This window comes from Mirounga angustirostris, unplaced genomic scaffold (genome assembly GCF_029215605.1).
Source record: "Mirounga angustirostris isolate CCGP_5_RB_7025 unplaced genomic scaffold, mMirAng1.0.hap1 SCAF_1, whole genome shotgun sequence".
Lineage (NCBI taxonomy): Eukaryota > Metazoa > Chordata > Mammalia > Carnivora > Phocidae > Mirounga > Mirounga angustirostris.
Genome location: NW_026991709.1, coordinates 90,418,331 through 90,438,179, shown reverse-complemented (window position 1 = coordinate 90,438,179; position 19,849 = coordinate 90,418,331). Strand labels below are relative to the sequence as shown.

The window sequence follows — 19,849 nt, the reverse complement described above, 5'->3', positions numbered from 1 at the left end:
TAAACCTTTTTCTCCTCTACCTTCTTTGTTCCCTGCTCAACTTTCCTGAATTCCATATACCAATAGTTCTGTTTTGAAAATGAATTTATCCCTAAATAATGTTTGTCTATTACTTTCTTCAATTGAACTGATCAACCCTACTTTAACTTCCTTACTAAACGCAGATCTTTTTTTTTTCTTGTCCTTCAGTATCATTGCTCTCTCCTAAGCATCTTATAAACCTCCCTGACATTTCCACCCACTATTCCCATCATCTTACTTCATTCGTCTCTCAACCATGTTCTCTCTGGGTCCATGTCTGTTGCCCGATCCACTTTTATTTTTCTCACCTAGAATGTGGAAGGCAAGATAAGGCAGAAGGGACCAGTCAGCTGACTGGCAAGAACCTTCATGAAGTGAACTTAATGTGGTGAAGTCACTAGGCTATGGTTCAGCTCACTTCATTCTGTCACATCTCTCACAGGTTGTTACTCGTTAACTAGACCCGAAGAGCCTGAAGTATAAGGCAGTTGTTATCCTAGATTGAGAACCCCAACAGTCACATCAACTGCTGTAATAGCATCAGCATGACTTACACATTCTTTACCTTTAGGCAAATCTACATGGGATGTCACATGCTGTACTCAAAAAAAAATCTGAGTCAGGTTTTCTTAAGGAATGGTCCTCAGCTAAGAGAGCTTAAAAAACTCTTGTCCACTATACAGATAACTTTGACAACAGGATCATAATACTTCAAGTCTATTGCCAAAATTCTCTCTTCCATGGGCAGTACTTGAATAGGCAGTCAGGGTTTATTTTTTTCTCTGTTTCTTTTTCTATATTTCCATGTCTAAGCAGCCTCCTTTATGATTGACACATTCTTTTTTAAATTATATTGATGCATTGAGTCAAGTTATAGTCTAATTTAGGAGTCTTCTGTAACTTCAACACTACTTTGCATACCTTTAATCTCACCCACTATAATGGTTAGAATATGTTTAACCAAAAGTAACCAAAGATTCTGTTCACCTTAGCTTAAACTATAAAGACATTTAAAAAGAAGCCTGAGAATTTGTAGTCTCAGGGCAAGTATAGCAAGCAGTTCAACTATGTCATCAATGACCTTCTCCCACCTTCCCTTTCCTCCATGCTCAGTATTTTGGTTTTGCATCTCATGATCCTCACAGCTACAAGTCCTCATAGAACATCACACAAACCAAGAAGGGAAGGAAGGGGCAACAAGGCTCTCTCATCTTGGAGCGTTGTCTTAGAACCATTCTGACATCCCACCTCATCCAAGCCCTCCCTCACATTTTATTTCTCTTTGAGCAGACCTGGATCATTATCTCAGCTCTAAACAAATTACTGGCATAGAAAAATAGGAGTGGCATAACTGGTTTAGAATAATCATGATCTATCCTCAGTGGCTGAGTACATTGCCCAGGATGAGATTGGGGGATGTATTCTCTTAGCAAGCAAGAAGAAAAATGGCTGTTAAATAGGCAACCAACAATGACTGCCATACCAAACTCCATTGGATGACTATATAGTTATACTTTTAGGAAAATGTAACTTCCCTTATTTGCAAGTTTTTAGGGTGAGAGGCAACCTAACAAGTTTCTCCATGTGCTTCTTATATTACCTTTCTCTCTCACTTAGACTCTACCTGTTGACTGTTTTCTTTACTTCCCCTATCATGAGTAAACACATTTAAAAAGGGATAGGTCAACAGTAACTGAGAGAAAAATACATTTTGTTTGATACAAACATACTTAAGATTGCAACTGGTTTGAAAAGTTTTGCAAATAAGCATGCAAATTTTTATGACTTGCTTAACAATTTCAGTTTACAATGTTCCGTTGCCTTAAAGTTTTATTTTTCAGAGGGTCTTAATCTATTTTGAATATTATTTGATGCAGCTAGTATCATGAAAGTTGTTTACTCTATTGGCAAGTTGATTATAATAGCAGTTCAAGCAGTATGTGCCTTCTTGAGATAATGTCGTTATAATTTAAAGGGAAAATTAGTAAACAACTCACAGCTGTTTGATATGGAATGTGTGTGTATAGTTATGAATATTCATTAATATTTTATCCTAATAAAATATATTAATTTTATTTTTCTAAGAAAAATGGTAAAACTAGAATATAAGAAATGCTTTTTGAATCTTTTATTTTATTATTAAATTTTTTTTCTAAGCATATATTCATTTTTAATAGATTTTATTTTTAAGAGCAGTTTTGGGTTCACAGCAAAACTGAGCAGAAGGTACAAAGCTTTTCCTTGATCTCCCAGCTCCCACACACATACAGCTTCCCCCATTATCTACATACTCCACCAGAGTGATACATTTGTTACAATTGATAAATGTACATTGACACATCATCATCATCCGAAGTCTATAGTTTACATTAGGGTTTAGTCTTGATATTGTACATTTGTGGATTTAGACAAATGTACAATGACATGGGCCCACCATTATAGTATTATACAGAGTAGTTTCGCTGCCCTAAAAATCCTCTATGCTCTACCTGTTCGTCCCTCCCTCACCCATATGTTGATTTTTGAAATGTCAAAAAATCTTAATAATTGGTATAATCTAACAAAATAATTTTTAAATCAATAAAAATATATTGTCTATGATTTCTATGCATTTTTGGAAATTGTATGTGTTTCAATATCCTAGATGTGTATGAAGGTATTCAATGTCAAAACATAGTGTACCAAATTCTATAATTAATTGAAAACCTCTAGAGCAGGGCTGTCCAATCAAACTTTCTGTGATGATAGAAATGTTCCATATCTTCACTGCCCGATAAAGTAGCTACTAGCCACATGTGTCTTGAGCACTTGATATGTGATTATTGTCACTAGGGAAATGATTTCTTAATTTTATTAAATTTTAATTAATTTAAATTTAAATAGCCATAGGTGGCTAGTGGCTACGGTATTGGACATCACAGATCTAGAAGGAAGTATAAAGTAGAAAAAAAATACCTCTTTTGTACATATTGAAGGCTCTAGACATGCCTCTCAGTGTGGAGAGGGTCTCTAGTACAATAAACCGAAAGTATCAGGACACAGAATTACTTGGAGAACCAGTTTGCATGAAGAGGCTCAACACAGAGATTCTTGAACAGTAGGCTTTGAGTGGAGGCTAAGATCAGTTGATCCTGATATAAGTGGTCTGAGAACCATACTTTGAGAAACAGTGTTTAAGTTCTGCCTGTCTCCTTTTCCCTGCCTGGCCATAAGGACCAGCATCAGCAGCTGCTCTCACTTGAACAAGGACTTTCAAACATTTTTGACTTTTTGCCAACAACGTATAGTATAAAATAAATTTATCATTTCCCAGAATACACACACACAATATACGTACATATATTCATGTATGTTTATATATTATATGTTTACACATATGTATATTTATATATATATGCTTGTATACCACTCATAAATAAGTATATATAATGCATATGTATATATACACACAAAATATATGAATTTCACAAAACCAGATTTACTTTTATTAGTGCAATGAGCTCTAGTCTTTTAAATTATATTTCTTTATTTAATTTTTTAAAAATCTGGTGGTGACCCATTAAAATGGTTTATGACTCAGTAATGTATCAGACTCCGAATAGACAAATATAGAGCTGGATAGTCATGATTCAGTGTCTGAAGCTGTGCTTAGGACCTCAGGGCAGAGGTATAAAGACAGGAAGGGGAGAAAGCTTTTTTAATCCACCCTGTCCTAAGCTGTGGGCACCCCCTCATGGCTAAGAAATTTCTGATTCAACAAATGCACTGGTGACTTTTTTTTCTTTTAAGTGATTCAAGAATAAACAACATCTTTATGGTCTAAATGCCAGAAAAATCAAACACACATGTCCCATGTAAGAATTATTTTCATAAGTAAAATAGGCTTACTTTTTAAAAATATGATGAATTTTTCCAAAAATAGATATTGTGGTGACTTTTTATGCTGAAGAGTAAATGAGTAGCTTTAACACACTCTCAGGGTGTGTTATGTTAGTTTTTAATATATTCTTTCATTTTCGTAGATGCAGAAAGACAAGAATTTATTAATGGCATACATACAGTCTACAATTCTGTTTACTGTTAGAATGCAAATATTTATCTTAGACCCTTAAGCCAAATAATTCAGCAATATTTGTGCTTATTTGTTAAAAAAAAAAAAAAGCCTGGAAGATATTTCTGTTTACAGCAATCTTAGTCTATTTTTCTCACCTATAGGAATGGATCTTAATTTTATCCAAGTGGGTTACAAATCTGAAGCAATTAAAATTAATGACTGTATAGTATAATAGGACAAGAGGCTATTCAATCCCTGGGGATAAATGGCTCTTTGTTATCATTTATTATTCCTCCTGTTTCTGGTTCAAATATGTAAATAAATAGAAGAGGAACACCTTCCAGGCATTTTCATTATTTTGGTGTCACTGGGACGCAGTTTAATACTCTCATAATGAGTGGTCTGTACACGGTTGGATCCTATATTTAGTGATATAACATTTTCAATAAAATGTCTAGAATTTGTTGTGGAGCATGCAAACCATCTTAAAGATCCAGTGCTCCATGGGTTCACTTGTATGTGGCCAAGGCAACTCACTCATTTAGTTATTCATGTTGCTACTTTTGGTTTGTAAAGGATATAACATGTGTGCACTAAATGGTCCATTCTGTGCTAACTGTATTTGCAGCATAATGTCAGATCAAATTTGGACATATGATTCATGCTCTTTGCACAGAGCAGACAGAAGTTATCATAGCATGAAATGAAAAGAGCTACTAGTAGTTAGGTCAAACATTAAGAGAGAGAGAGAGAATTTGTGTGTGTGTGTATGTGTGTGTGCGTCTTTGTGTGTCCCAAGAATGCTATAGTAACTTTTGGTCAGTAGATGGAGTTGCAGGTCTCAATCAGTATTTTTTTAATACCATGAGAGACTATGGACTCTGAGAAACAAACAGGGTTTTGGGGCGGGGAGGGGGATTGGTTAGCCCAGTGATGGGTATTAAAGAGGGCACGTACTGCATGGAGCACTGGGTGTTATATAAAAACAATGGATCATGGATCACCACATCAAAAACCAATGATGTATTGTATGGTGACTAACATAACATAATAAAATTTTTTAAAAAAAGTTGAACTACTAGTAACAATGAGAACTATGGTAGTTAACAATAGCCTGGGATGGGGCGAAAACAGGAGGTTTTGATCAAAGAGTATAAACTTTCAGTTATAAATGAAGAAATTATAGTGACCTAATGTACATCATAGTGACTATAGTTAATAATGTGTTATATCCTTGAAATTTGTTTTTTTTTTTTTAATTTTATTATGTTATGTTAGTCACCATACAATACATCATTGGTTTTTGATGTGGTGATCCACGATCCATTGTTTTCGTATAACACCCAGTGCTCTATGCAGTATGTGCCCTCCTTAATACCCATCACTGGGCTAACCAATCCCCCCTCCCTCCTCCCCTCCAAAACCCTGTTTGTTTCTCAGAGTACATAGTCTCTCATGATTCATGTCTCCCTCCAATTCCCCCCCCCCATTTTTCCCTTCCTTCTCCTAATATCCTCCATGCTATTCCTTATGTTCCACAAATAAGTGAAACCATATGATAATTGACTTTCTCTGCTTGACTTATTTCACTTAGCATAATCTCCTCCAGCCCATCCATGTTGATGTAAAAGTTGGGTATTCATCTTTTCTGATGGCTGAGTAATATTCCACTGTATATATGGACCACATCTTCTTTATCCATTCATCTGTTGAAGGGCATCTCGGCTCTTTCCACAGTTTGGCTATTGCGGACATTGCTGCTATGAACATTGGGGTGCATATGGCCCTTCTTTTCACTACATCTGTGTCTTTGGGGTAAAGACCCAGTAGTGCAATTGCTGGGTCATAGGGTAGCTCTATTTTGAAATTTTTGAGGAACCTCCACACTGTTTTCTAAAGTGGCTGTACCAACTTGCATTCCCACCAACAGTGTAAGAGGGTTCCCCTTTCTCCATAACCTCTCCAACATTTGTTGTTTCTTTCCCTGTCCATTTTTGCCATTCTAACTGGTGTAAGGTAGTATCTCAATGTGGTTTTGATTTGGATTTCCCTGATGGCAAATGATGATGAACATATTTTCATGTGTCTGTTAGCCATTTGTATGTCTTCTTCAGAGAAGTGTCTTTTCATATCTTCTACCCACTTTTTGACTTGATTATTTGTTTTTTGGGTGTTGAGTTTGAGAAGTTCTTTATAGATCTTGGACACCAGCCCTTTATCTGTAGTGTCATTTGCAAATATCTTCTCCCATTCTGTGGGTTGCCTCTTTGTTTTGTTGACTGTTTCCTTTGCTGTGCAGAAGCTTTTTATCTTGATGAAGTCCCAAAAGTTCATTTTTGCTTTTGTTTCACTAGCTTTTGGAGATGTATCTTGAAAGAAGTTGCTGTGGCCAATGTCAAAGAGGTTACTGCCTATGTTCTCCTCTAGGATTTTGATGGATTCCTGTCTCACATTGAGGTCTTTCATCCACTTTGAGTTTATCTTTGTGAATGGTGTTAGAGAATGGTCGAGTTTCATTCTTCTGCATGTGGCTATCCAATTTTCCCAGCACCATTTATTGAAGAGACTGTCTTTTTTCCATTGCATGTTTTTTCCTGCTTTGTCAAAGATTATTTGACCATAGAGTTGAGGGTCCATATCTGGGTTCTCTATTCTGTTCCATTGGTCTATATGTCTGTTTTTGTTCCAGTACCATACTGTCTTGGTGATCACAGCTTTGTAATATAGCTTGAAATTGGGCAACGTGATGCTCCCAGCTTTGTTTTTCTTTTTCAACATTTCCTTGGCGATTTGGGGTCTTTTCTGATTCCATACAAATTTTAGGATTGTTTGTTCCAGCACTTTGAAAAATGTCATTGGAATTTTGATCAGGATGGCATTGAAGGTATAGATTGCTTTGGGTAGCATAGACATTTTAACAATGTTTATTCTTCCGATCCATGAGTATGGAATGTTTTTCCATCTTTTTGTGTCTTCTTCAATTTCTTCCATGAGTGTTTTGTAGTTCCTAGAGTATAGATCCTTTATCTCTTTGGTTAGGTTTATTCCGAGGTATCTTATGGTTTTTGGTGCTATTGTAAATGGAATCGTTTCTCTAATTTCTCTTTCTACAGTTGCACTGTTAGTGTATAAGAAAGCAACTGATTTCTGTGCATTGATTTTGTATCCTGCCACATTACTGAATTGCTGTATGAGTTCTAGTAATTTGGGGGTGGAGTCTTTTGGGTTTTCCACATAAAGTATCATGTCGTCTGCAAAAAGAGAGGGTTTGACTTCTTCTTTGCCAATTTGAATACCTTTTATTTCTTTTTGTTGTCTGATTGCTGTTGCTAGAACTTCTAGTACTATGTTGAACAACAGTGGCGAGAGTGGGCATCCTTGACGTGTTCCTGATCTTAAGGGAAAGGCTCTCAGCTTTTCCCCATTGAGGATGATATTCGCTGTGGGTTTTTCATAGATGGATTTTATGAACTTGAGGAATGTTCCCTCTATCCCTATACTCTGAAGAGTTTTAATCAGGAAAGGATGTTGTATTTTGTCAAATGCTTTTTCTGAATCAATTGAGAGGACCATATGGTTCTTCTCCCTCCTCTTATTAATGTGTTCTATCACAATGATTGATTTGAGAATGTTGAACCACCCTTGCATGCCGGGAATAAATCCCACTTGGTCATGGTGGATGATCCTTTTAATGTATTGTTGCATCCTATTAGCTAGGATTTTGTTGAGGATTTTGGAATCCATATTCATCAGGGATATCAGTCTGAAATTCTCTTTTTTGGTGGCGTCTTTGCCTGGTTTGGGGATTAAGGTAATGCTGGCCTCATAGAATGAGTTTGGAAGTTTTCCTTCTGTTTCTATTTTTTGAAACAGCTTCAGTAGAATAGGTATTATTTCTTCTTTGAATGTTTGGTAGAATTCCCCAGGGACTCCATCAGGCCCTGGACTCTTGTTTTTTGGGAGGTTTTTAATCACTGCTTCAATCTCGTTACTGGTTATTGGCCTATTCAGGTTGCTAATTTCTTCCTGTTTCAGTCTTGGCAGCTTATAGGTTTCCAGGAAGGCCTCCCTTTCATCCAGATTGCTCAGTTTATTGGCATATAGTTGTTGATAATAATTTCTAATAATTGTTTCTATTTCCTTGGTGTTAGTTGTGATCTCTCCCCTTTCATTCACAATTTTATTAATTTGGGTCCTTTCTCTTTTCTGTTGGATAAGTCTGGCCAGTGGTTTCTCGATCTTATTAATTCTTTCAAAGAACCAACTTCTAGTTTCATTGATCTGATCTACTGTGTTTCTGGTTTCTAATTCATTGATTTCTGCTCTAATTTTAATTATTTCTCTTCTAATGTGTGGCTTAGGCATCGTTTGTTGCTTTTTCTCTAGTTCTTTAAGGTGTAGAGTTAGTTGGTGAATTCGGGATTTTTCTATTTTTTTGAGTGAGGCTTGGATGGCTATGTATTTCCCCCTTAGGACCGCCTTTGCAGTATCCCATAGGTTTTGGACCGATGTGTTTTCGTTCTCATTGATTTCCATGAATTGTTTAAGTTCTTCTTTGAGTTCCTGGTTGACCCAGACATTCTTGAGCAGAGTGGTCTTTAGCTTCCAAGTGTTTGAATTTCTGCCAAATTTTTTCTTGTGATTGAGTTCCAGTTTTAGAGCATTGTGGTCTGAGAATATGCAGGGAATAATCTCAATCTTTTGGTATCGGTTGAGACCTGTTTTGTGACCCAGTATATGGTCTATTCTGGAGAAAGTTCCATGTGCGCTCGAGAAGAATGAGTATTCTGTTGTTTTAGGGTGGAATGTTCTGTAAATATCTATGAGGTCCATCTGGTCCAATGTATCATTCAAAACTCTTGTTTCCTTGTTGATTTTCTGCTTAGATGATCTGTCCATTGCTAAGAGTGGAGTATTGAGATCTCCTACAATTAACGTATTGTTATCAATATGACTCTTTATTTTGGTTAACAGTTGGCTTATGTAGATGGCTGCTCCCATGTTGGGGGCATAGATATTTACAATTGTTAGATTTTCTTGTTGGATAGACCCTTTAAGAATGATATAGTGTCCTTCTGTGTCTCTTGTTACAGACTTTAGTTTAAAATCTAATTTGTCTGATATAAGAATTGCTACCCCAGCTTTCTTTTGAGGTCCGTTGGCATGGAAGATGGATCTCCATCCCTTCACTTTCAGTCTGGATGTATCTTTAGGTTCACAATGAGTCTCTTGTAGACAGCATATGGATGGGTCCTGTCTTTTTATCCAATCTGCAACCCTGTGCCGTTTTATGGGAGCGTTTAGGCCATTCACATTGAGAGTGATTATTGAAAGATATGAGTTAATTGTCATCGGTTGCCTGTGAAGACGTTGTTTTTATAGATTGTCCCTGTAAATTTCTGTTGTATATCACTGTTGGGGTCTTTCTCCTTTTATAGAACCCCCCTTAATATTTCTTGCAGGGCCAGCTTAGTGGTCACATATTCTTTTAACTTCTGCCGGTCGTGGAAGCTCTGCATCTCTCCATCCATTCTAAATGAAAGCCTTGCCGGATAAAGTATTCTTGGCTGCATGTTTTTCTCATTTAGTACCCTGAATATGTCTTGCCAGGCCTTTCTGGCTTGCCAGGTCTCTGTGGATAAGTCTGAAGTTATTCTGATGTTCCTCCCTCTGTATGTAAGGAATCTCTTCCCCCTAACTGCCCTTAAGATGGTTTCCTTGGTTCTAAGATTTGCAAGTTTTACTATTACATGCTGGGGTGGTGGCCTGTTTTCCTTGATCTTGGGAGGGGTCCTCTCTGCCTCTAGGATGCGAATGTTTGTTTCATTCCCCAGATTAGGGAAGTTCTCAGCTACGATTTGCTCAAATACATCTTCTAGTCCTCTCTCCCTCTCCACTCCCTCCGGGATTCCAATTATTCTGACACTGGAATGCTTCATGGTGTCACTTATTTCTCTGATTCCATTTTCATGGATTCTGAGTTGTTTTTCCCTGGCCTCCTCTTTTCCCTTTTTATCTATTATATTGTCTTCCAGGTCACTTATTCGCTCTTCTGCCTCAGTTACCCTAGCTGTTAGATTATCTAGATTGGATTGGATCTCACTGATACCATTTTTAAGTTCTGCCAATTCAGCTTCATTTCTGCCCTTAGAGACTCTATATTGCCATTCATTGATTTCTCCATTCTAGCTATTGTCTTCACAATTGCTAGCCTGAATTCCATCTCTGACATCTTGGTTATATCTGCATCCATTTGTAAATCTGCAGCATAAGTCATATCTCTGAGTCTTTTCTATTTGGGGGCTCCTCCTCCTAGTCATTCTGTTGATGTGTGTTTGAGGGAATGTATAGAGTCCAAATTATTGACCAGAACCCAAGCAAGATGCACCTGTTTTCTTGGGACCTTAGGGTTGCTGGCCTCTTGTTTACCCAGCCTGTCTTTTCGGGGAGGGGCCTGCCGGGCTGTTACTCAGGCAACCCTGTTTGGACGGAGTTGCCCTGCCCCCCTGTGGCGGGGGATGGGCTCAGTGGGAATCAGTCTTTGGGGCTTTTGTTCTCTGGCAGCTTTCCCTGGCGGCTTTCCGCGTCTCTTCCATGAGTTAGAGCAGAAGAGACCGTTTCCAACCCTCTGCCTCAGAGCAGAGAGACCGCAGTCTGTTCTTCAGTGAGCTCTCCAGGCCACACCATTTCCATATCTGTCCGTGCTGCTATAAACTGCAGCGGCCTGGGTTGTGCGCCCCTCCGCAGGGCTCCCAGCGGTCCCAGTCCTGCCTCCAGGTCGGAGCTCATCTCTGCCTTTTGTGCTTCTAAAACCGCCAGCCGCTCCCAGCTCACCTGCACGGGACCCGCCTCTCTGGGTTTCCGCCCCGGGGGCTGCCCTAAAGTCCTTTCCCGACGCTACCGGTCTGCAAGTCTGTGCCCGTCTGCAGAGCGCGAGGCTGTCACTCACCAGCGGTGTAGGATCCCCGCGGCCAGGCACCCTCCCGCTGCTGTTTATCCTGCGATACCTGCCCGCGGAATCACGGCTCCCCGCGTCGTACCTCAAAACCAACCGCCTGCGATATTCTGTTTGTAGAGATCCAGATCTTTTTACATCTCAGGCTGGTTTCGTGGGTGCTCAGAGTGGTCTGGTGGATATCCAGCTCAATTCGGGGGACCAGTTGAAATAGGGTCCCCTACTCCTCCACCATCTTTCTGGTGATCCATATCCTTGAAATTTGTTAAGAAAGTAGATCTCAAGTGCTCTCACCACACACACAAAGGTAACTATGTGAGGTGATGAATGTGTTAATTAGGTTGCATGTGGTAATCACTTCACAATATATATGTATATCAAAGCATCATGTTGTACACCTTACATATATGTAATTTTTATTGGTCAGTCATACCCCAATAAAGCTGGGAAAAAGAAAACCCCAAAAAAATACTTTGGCCTATTCAAAGCAGAATATCCATAGATGTATATAGTTCAGGGACCAACTAAGAGTAGCTCAGCTTTTTCATGCAGTAATTTAATAGTAAAATGTGTGTGTGTGTGCATGCACGTGTGTGTATATATGCACACACATATATGCCCCCAAATCAATTTAAGAGAAACACATTTTTTGTCTCATATTATTGTAGGTAAATATTTTGTCTCAATCAATGTAAGTAGATTGCCATAAAGGATTTTGCATGTTTAACTTCTGTGGAATAAGAAGAAAATAACTTTTAAAATATATTTTAAAAAATAAATGAGTTTCATATTTCACTTAAAAAATTGTAAAACACTTGGGGAGCCTGGGTGGCTCAGTCAGTTAAGCGTCTGCCCTCAGCTCAAGTCATGAATTCAGGATCCTGGGATCGAGTCCTGCATCCAACTCCCTGCTTAGTGGGGAGACTGCCTCTCCCTCTGCCCTGCCCCTCCCTCCTCCCCTCTGCCCCCATTTGGTGCTCCTGCTCTCTCTCTCTCAAATAAATAAATAAATTGTGAAACATGTAAGTAGATATATTGGTAGATATTACTTAGTGAGAGATTCTTTTGTGTGAAAATTTCTATATTTAATCTTGAGAAAAAGCAAAAAAAAAAGTGTAATTAGTAATGCATTAACTCTGTTTTAAAACCCATTAAATTTAGTTCTCCATCTTATATCTGATGGCAAAATTTTGAGCTCATGTGTGATTCATGCCTCTTTTACAATGAAACATTTTGTTTCGCAATGACATGGGCAAAATTAAGTGACAACATTAATCCTTTATTTCTCTCTACCGGGATCTAATTTCTTGGCTTTAGGTTATAATCAGGGACAAGTGCTTAGCTTCAAGGGGAATGATATTTTTGTTTTTAAAATTCTGAACAGTTTTTGGAATACCATGAGCACTTCACAAATGTCAAATAATTGTAGTAATACAAAGCAGAAGGCTAGACCAATATCAACAGCTTTCCAGAGGAAATTCCTGAAACTTTACCCCTGCGAAACAGGAAACAGAAGGAGAGAGATAAAAGCTAACAGAATTGAGGGCGCCTGGGTGGCTCAGATGGTTAAGTGTCTGCCTTCGGCTCAGGTCATGATCTCAGGGTCCTGGGATCGAGTCCCGCATCGGGTTCCCTGCTCAGTGCAGAGCCTGCTTCTCCCTCTCCCTCTGCCACACCCTCTGCTTGTGCTCTTCTGTCTATCTCTCTGTCAAATAAATAAATAAAATCTTAAAAAAAAAAAAGCTAACAGAATTGGGCACCAAACCTTCAAATACTATTAAATATTTTAAAAAATAATATTGACTTTAAGTGAAAGTTTCTAATGTTTATGTTTATCTTCCACTCGTTACATGTTCGCTTCTGTGGATTTTCATGGACTAAAGAATTTATCTTTCCTACTCCTGGTTTCTTAAAAATTATCAAGCAAACAGCTTATGGTTTGCAGTGTTTGGTTGCGTATGAGAGAAACCAACCAGAGCTAAAAGGAGGTTTTATTAGAAGATTATTCAGGAGCTATGAAACCCAAAAACCAGAGTGCCATTGTTCTCAAGGAAGGAACTGCAACCAGTGACTTAGAGCCTAACAGAACTTTCCGCTTCTGTCTGTGCCTTTCCCCATTTTTTCTGTGGACCAGCTTTCTCTCTTTCAAAAGCACACGGAAGAAAACTTGGCACTCCTTAGCTCCTGAATTTATATGTTTCAAGTCCAGCTGCATAAAGACAGAATGAATATATCTCTATGAATCCCAATCCCAAGTTCCTGAAAGGGAGAATCTGAGCTGGAATAGATCAGGTGATCCTCCTGATCTATGTGCCTAGATGGCATCCCATCGTATAAAATGGCCGCAGAGGACCTTCTACCATGAATGAAGTGAGGAGTAAGAAAAAGATGATTGTGAATTGATCAGACTTCCAAATGACCGTGATTAATAGTAGACAGTTTTGTGTTTTGTTTTTAATCATAATAGACTTTAATTAGTTCCAAAATACCAACAAATATGTATTGAATGCCCAAGATGGTAGAGGATCAGTCTAAGCATTAGTGTGTTTTTGTTGTCATTTTTTTAATTGAAAGTAAAATTTAGAATCAAAATGGTATAAAATAGAAAAGTTCTAATTCTGCTTTTATTCAATCGTTGTGGCTGGGCATCTACAATTTACATAGTACCTTCTTAACATTCCACAAGTCTTAAATTATTTCTATTTCTATTTTGAGGTCCTTATTGCATATGTAACAGCAAAGAAATGTTATTTTCTTGAATTGGTTCTTCTCAAACTTTCTAGTGAATCAGAATCACCTGGAGTGTTTGTTAAAACACAGATTGCTCAGTCTCACACCCAGAGTTTCTGATTCAGTAAGTCTGGAGTGGGGTCCCAAGAATTCCTTCAAGGAATTTCCTCAGGAAACAAAAATGCTAACAAGATATAATATAAGCCCCAAATCCATACAAGGCAATGTTTTTCCAATAGTGGGTTGTGATATGTTAGTGAGTGGTGAAATCAATTAGTAGGATATATCCATCTTTTGGGGATGGAATAGGATGGAATAAATTTTATATGCAAGGTAATTATACTGAGAAACTTCTGTTTCACAGGACAGGTCCTAGCCATAAAAATGTATAATAAACTGCATTAAATCATTTTTAGAAGTGGATGAGATATAAATGATAACAAAACTGAATTATCTTAGAATGGGGCGTTAGGGTACTTTTATGCAAAATTATAATGGAGAAACAACCTATCCTTTAGCCAACCTAGAGGTGAATGATCCAACAGAAGAGACATGGGAGACTTGTTAATTGATAAGATTCTGCATCTTTGAAGTGGTTCAAAAGTCATAGCACTTTTATGCTGGATGGAATATCCAGAATCATGTATTACAGTGACCTTTAATCTATGTTTCTAGACTTTTAGAATACCTATGGTATCAGTGGCTGCTGAGAATTATGAAATGAAGGCCATGAGAGTGGGGCTCTTGATCTCGAATCCTACTTCAATTAAGCTCTCTATCAAATGGATTCTAGAGTTAATTGTGTTTACTGAATTCTTTCTATGTTTCTAGCACTGTTCTAAGCACTGTTCTTCTTTATAACTATCCTATGAGGATGGTAATATAATCAACTCCCCCCTTTTCAGTTGAAGAAACTGAGGCATGGCGAGTTAACTTGTCCAAGTTTCCAGATTGTGTTCTTAATCATTATACCATAACTAACTCTCCCTAGAGAGCTACCCCAGACCACCAAACAAACAAAATAGTGAAGGGCTATTTCTGCCAAGTGGCTATCCAATGAGGGCTACATTTTCCACCCACACCTTTGCAGTTAAGTAAAGTAATGTGATTAGTTCCTACCGTAGCTTGAATAATGGTCCCCAAAGTTATCTACTTCCCAGTTTATGGAATCTGTGAATGTTAACTTTGTTTGGCAAAGGGACTTTGCAGATGGGAGAAAATTAAGGACCTTTAAAAGGGGGGGAGGGAATAAATCCATTTTTAAAAGATCCTGATCTAATTCAACCACCTAATTTAAGAGGGAGACTTTTATACCCCAATGAAGTAAAATACTGGAGCCAGGCTCAGGAGATAGCTGCAGGAGATCCAGAGCTAGAACTGGGATCCACAGTTTGTTCAGTGCTATTCCCACTATATAAGGATTCAGCCAAGATCTTGCCCATTTAAACTATACTTTGACAACTAATGTCCTGGTGGGCAACATAATACCTTCAGTACAGTTTTCTCTATGAATTGAGCTACACTTGAGATTAGTTGAGGGGATCTGCAAAACATCCTGGTAGGTTCTCTTGCTATACTCATTTTATGAAGGAGGAAAGTGAAGTACAATAAGGATACATAGTTTTTCCCGTGTTACTTTTTTACTAAGAAGCACATTCAGGCTTTCCTCTCAGGACAGCCTGCCTCCAAAGCACTTCATCCACTGATGTTTCACTTGCCAGGTCCTCCATTGTCATGTTACCTTGCATTTGGAATATTCCTACTTCAGAGGCAGCTTTCCCATTTACATGTAATTTATCTAAGTTTAAGGCACACTCTTACATCTTTAGAAAAAAGTTCTGTATGCCTTGAGTGTTTAAGTGGAAGAAATAATAATGTTATGACTTCTCTTTAGCAGGTGGCTAAAATACATTAAGATCAAAGTCAGGCTTCACTTGACTATGTGTGTGAAATAAAAATATCACTTTTATTAAAGCCCAAATTATGACAATTTCATTCCTTCCCTGCCCACCAGGGATTAGCCACCTATAGTCCAATTATTTCATAGAGTCCCCAGAACTCTGACATGTTTTCAGAATTAAATCGACCTACACTGTTTTATTCTCATCAGAGTCTGCCTATCCTACCACAGTTCCCCTTGAAAACACCAATGGTCCTACTGATTTCAGTGCAGCCAACCCCTGCAATGCTGATCTGATTCTGGGCTCTGGACAAAGATAAAGGGAACATCACTCATTTATATGCACCCTCCAACTGCACTCTGAATGTTATCATCTGAGTCTGAAAGTATTATTACTCATAATACAATCTATGAAAGGTCTCCTGCAAGTAGTCTGCTCCTGTTCTTCAACCTCTCAATTCCTATCGGTGTTTGTACACACCAGTAAAGGAAATGTGATTACTTCTACTTCTACATGATTACTTCCAAGGGCCAGCCAACAGTCTTCAGACATAGAGCATGCTTTCTCCATACTTAGAAACCTGTCTCTATAGGAGTCATTATTTCCAGAGATGCAATGCAACTCTACTTGCCCCATAAAATAACCTTTGTTACTTAATGGAACAGTTGAACTCCTTAGAGATACAATTGACTAGTTATATCCATTTCAGAGGAGAGTGGCTGCTTGATATTCTCATAATAGAAAGTCTAGTTGGTAGTTTTCCCAGAACACAAGAACAATCTGCCCCAAAAGGGATTTCATAGAGTTTTGAAGAAAACTTTTAGATGACATTTTTTTCCACAACTTCTACCCAGCAAAGTTTTAAAAATTCTAGGATAACATTAGAGGGATTCTAAGAGATGGTCTTACCTTTGATATCTCTGAATCTATGTTGTAAATAGCCAGAAATCTAATTTCAACTGTACATCCTATATTCATGGAAAAAATTACTAAGAACAAGATGACACAAATAATAGAAATTTTATAGAAAATAACATTTGAGGGCGCCTGGGTGGCTCAGTCGTTAAGCATCTGCCTACGGCTCAGGTCATGATCCCAGGGTCCTGGGATCGAGTCCCACATCAGGCTCCCTGCTCGGCGGGAAGCCTGCTTCTCCCTCTCCCACTCCCCCTGCTTGTGTTCCTGCTCTCGCTCTCTCTCTCTCTCTGTCAAATAAATAAATAAAAATCTTTGGAAAAAAAAAAAGAAAATAACATTTGAAAAAAATTTTAAATCACTGATTAAAAGAATTAACATAAAACTTTCCAAGAGTTATGGCTGAAGGATACCTTTATTTGCCTACTACCACTTTATATTTTAAAATCCTAATAACATTTTGGGAGCTTAGTTCTTCATTTGCCTTTTGAGCCAGTTTATAAGACAAAGAGATCAATTTCCTTTCTACTTATACCTCATTTTTGCCTGAAGCTGGTATTACCCAGTGTGATCACTATTTTATTCACAAAAGTAGCTTCAATTGACATTTAACTAATTCCAAAGAATTGAGTCCACCCTTGAAGAATGAAAACATATCACTAATAAGTACAGAGGGTGAAGAATTTCAAAGTACAATGACATCTCCAGAAGAAAAGTAAAACTTTAAACAATGTGGTAATTGCATGGCTTTCTAGAGTTATTAATTTGAAGAAGTAACAGATGTTTTCTTTAATAATATGGTTAAATCTTCGAAAGCCCGTTAAAGCAGGATCATAGTAAAGAATTGCATGAATGCCTTAAATAATTTATCCCTAAACATGTAAATACACATTACTGTGCCATTCTTTTGATGTAGGACCAAAAACTTGCATTTGTGTCCTGGTCCATTGGTGGGAATTCCTCTCATTCTTTCTCATCTATAATAAATACCCTGATTGCAAAGTCTCAGCTTCCATTTCTTTAAAGTGGAGTAAATCTTCAAGAAAGTTGCTCATCAATATGAGAAAAAAATACTTCTAAATTTTTCCTATTTTGAACTGCTGTACAGTCACATCTAATTCACAGCACCTTAACTTGAATTTTTTCAAAGCATTTAAGTTAGTTTTCATAGCAAAGATTCTTTCTATTCATATTCATTTTCATTGTTAAGAGAAATAATTTATTTATATACCTAAACATTTCAACTGGCATAAACAATGTCTTAAATAATTTGGCTAAGCAAGCAACCCCCCTTGGGAAAGCAGAAGTGAGTGGGTGAATCAGAGAAAATCCTACCATCCCTCAGATTCTACAGGTGTTAGAAAGCAATCAGTAGGTTTCACAAAGGTAACAGAGAGCTTACTTAATCCATGGAGTTGGTTAAATCAATGTTAGTTAAGAAAATTCTAGTATATTGATTAAGAAATTGTCTGTGTGTTTTGTATAAGGTAATATATGTTAAACAACCAACGTGAGAGTTGCACAATGAGGGTAGGAATGCAAAGAAGAGATCTCATTGGGTAGAAGTGGATAGAGAAGAATTCATGAATTTAGTGGAACTTAAATGACAAGTAAATTTAAATGCTTGAGGTGAAGAAGGGAAGAGACAAAACTGACCTGAGAGGGGGAATGTGGCAACAGGTGCAAATCCAGACATGTGTCAGATGTGTTCAGTGGTGGACCAGGATTAAATTACCCTGGCGGGGGAGGAGGGGATAATGGGGGTGGTCATGGGTCTTTCCTTGGGCTCTTCCAAACCCCAGGAGATCCAGGGAGCCCAGTCAAGGACTGTGTCTGTACTGTGTGCCATGTAGTACTTCAGCCTAATGCACACTCTCCCCCTTACCTCGCCACACACACAATTCAATTACACTTTGTCAGGCTTAAAAGCAAGATTTAAATGTACCGAGGATTCACCAACAAAAAGTGTTTGTAAAGCACACTAATCCAGTATCTCTCATGGAAGAAAAAGTTAGAAAAGCAGATGGGGGCAAAATTAAAATGTGCTATCAAACTGCCAGCCTAAAATTTTCAGGTTTATGTTTCAAGGTTCTGATAGAATGATTTGAACTTGGCTATGTCATGAGTTAAAAATCCAGGTTTTAAAAAGATTTATCTTTTTTTTCCCCTAAGTTGTACCAATTTGCACTAGCATCCTTAGTAAGTACAGACACTGTACTTGATTTTGGAACACTTCTAATTTTCTTTTTTAATACATTATTATTCAATGTATTTAAACTAAAACAAACAAACAAACAAAAGACAAACCACCCTTCTCTCACCCCTACCTCCACCCCTGGGAACCACCAATCTGTTCTCTGTATCTATGAGTGTGTATGTGTGTGTGTCAGATTACACATATAAGAGAGGTCATATGGTAGTTGTCTTTCTCTGACTTATTTTACTTAGTATAGTGCCTTCAAGGACCAACCATGTTGGCAAAATTTTATTCTTTTTTATTCTTTATAATGGAATAATATTCCATTATATTTATGTGGGCTATTATATATAATACAACATATTATATGACATATACATATATCATATATATATATATATATCTCACAATTTATTTATCCATTCATCTATCAGTGGACATTTACGTTGTTTCCATGTCTTGGTTATTATAAATATTGCTGCAGTAAATATAGAGGTGCCTATCTATTTTTGAATTAGTGTTTTTGCTTTCTTCAGATAAATACTTAGAGGTAGAATTGCTGGATCATATGTTAGTTCTATTTTTAATTTTGGGGGACCCTCCACAACATAGCTCCACAACAAAGAATTATCCAGTCTCAAATGTTCATACTGCTGGGGTTGAAAAACCTTTGTGAAGAAGAAATGCTTTAACATGAGTAAAAAAGATGTCTTAGAAATAAAAAATGGGGGAGTTTTGAATGAAAGTAGGGTAAGTTAAGTTAATAAAATCACCTAATATTTTTAAAATACCAATGCTCAGGCCCTCTCAATGGAATGGGACTCTGGGAGTGAGGTTGAGGTCCAGGAATCAGTATTTTCTAGTGCTTCCCAAGTGATTCTAATGGCATTGCAAGTTGAGAACTGCTGGCTTAGATGAAACCACTAATAGGTGGAACGAGGTATGAAATTGGACCATGAGCTTTTGTTTTTGTTCCCCAGAAGCAGACAAGTGAGTGTTAAAGGCCACAGTGAATTTCACATTAAATTTTCTGCCTGGTGAGGAAGTCATTCTACACCACCTACTGGAAAGAAGTT

The 19,849-nt window shown here is 37.7% G+C and overlaps 1 protein-coding gene across 1 annotated transcript in view; it reads left to right on the top strand.

Moving 5' to 3' along the window:
• Positions 1 to 19,849, top strand: part of NLGN1 (neuroligin 1) — a 686,783-nt gene that overhangs the window by 410,272 nt on the left and 256,662 nt on the right. The gene's annotated exons all lie outside the window — the stretch shown is intronic.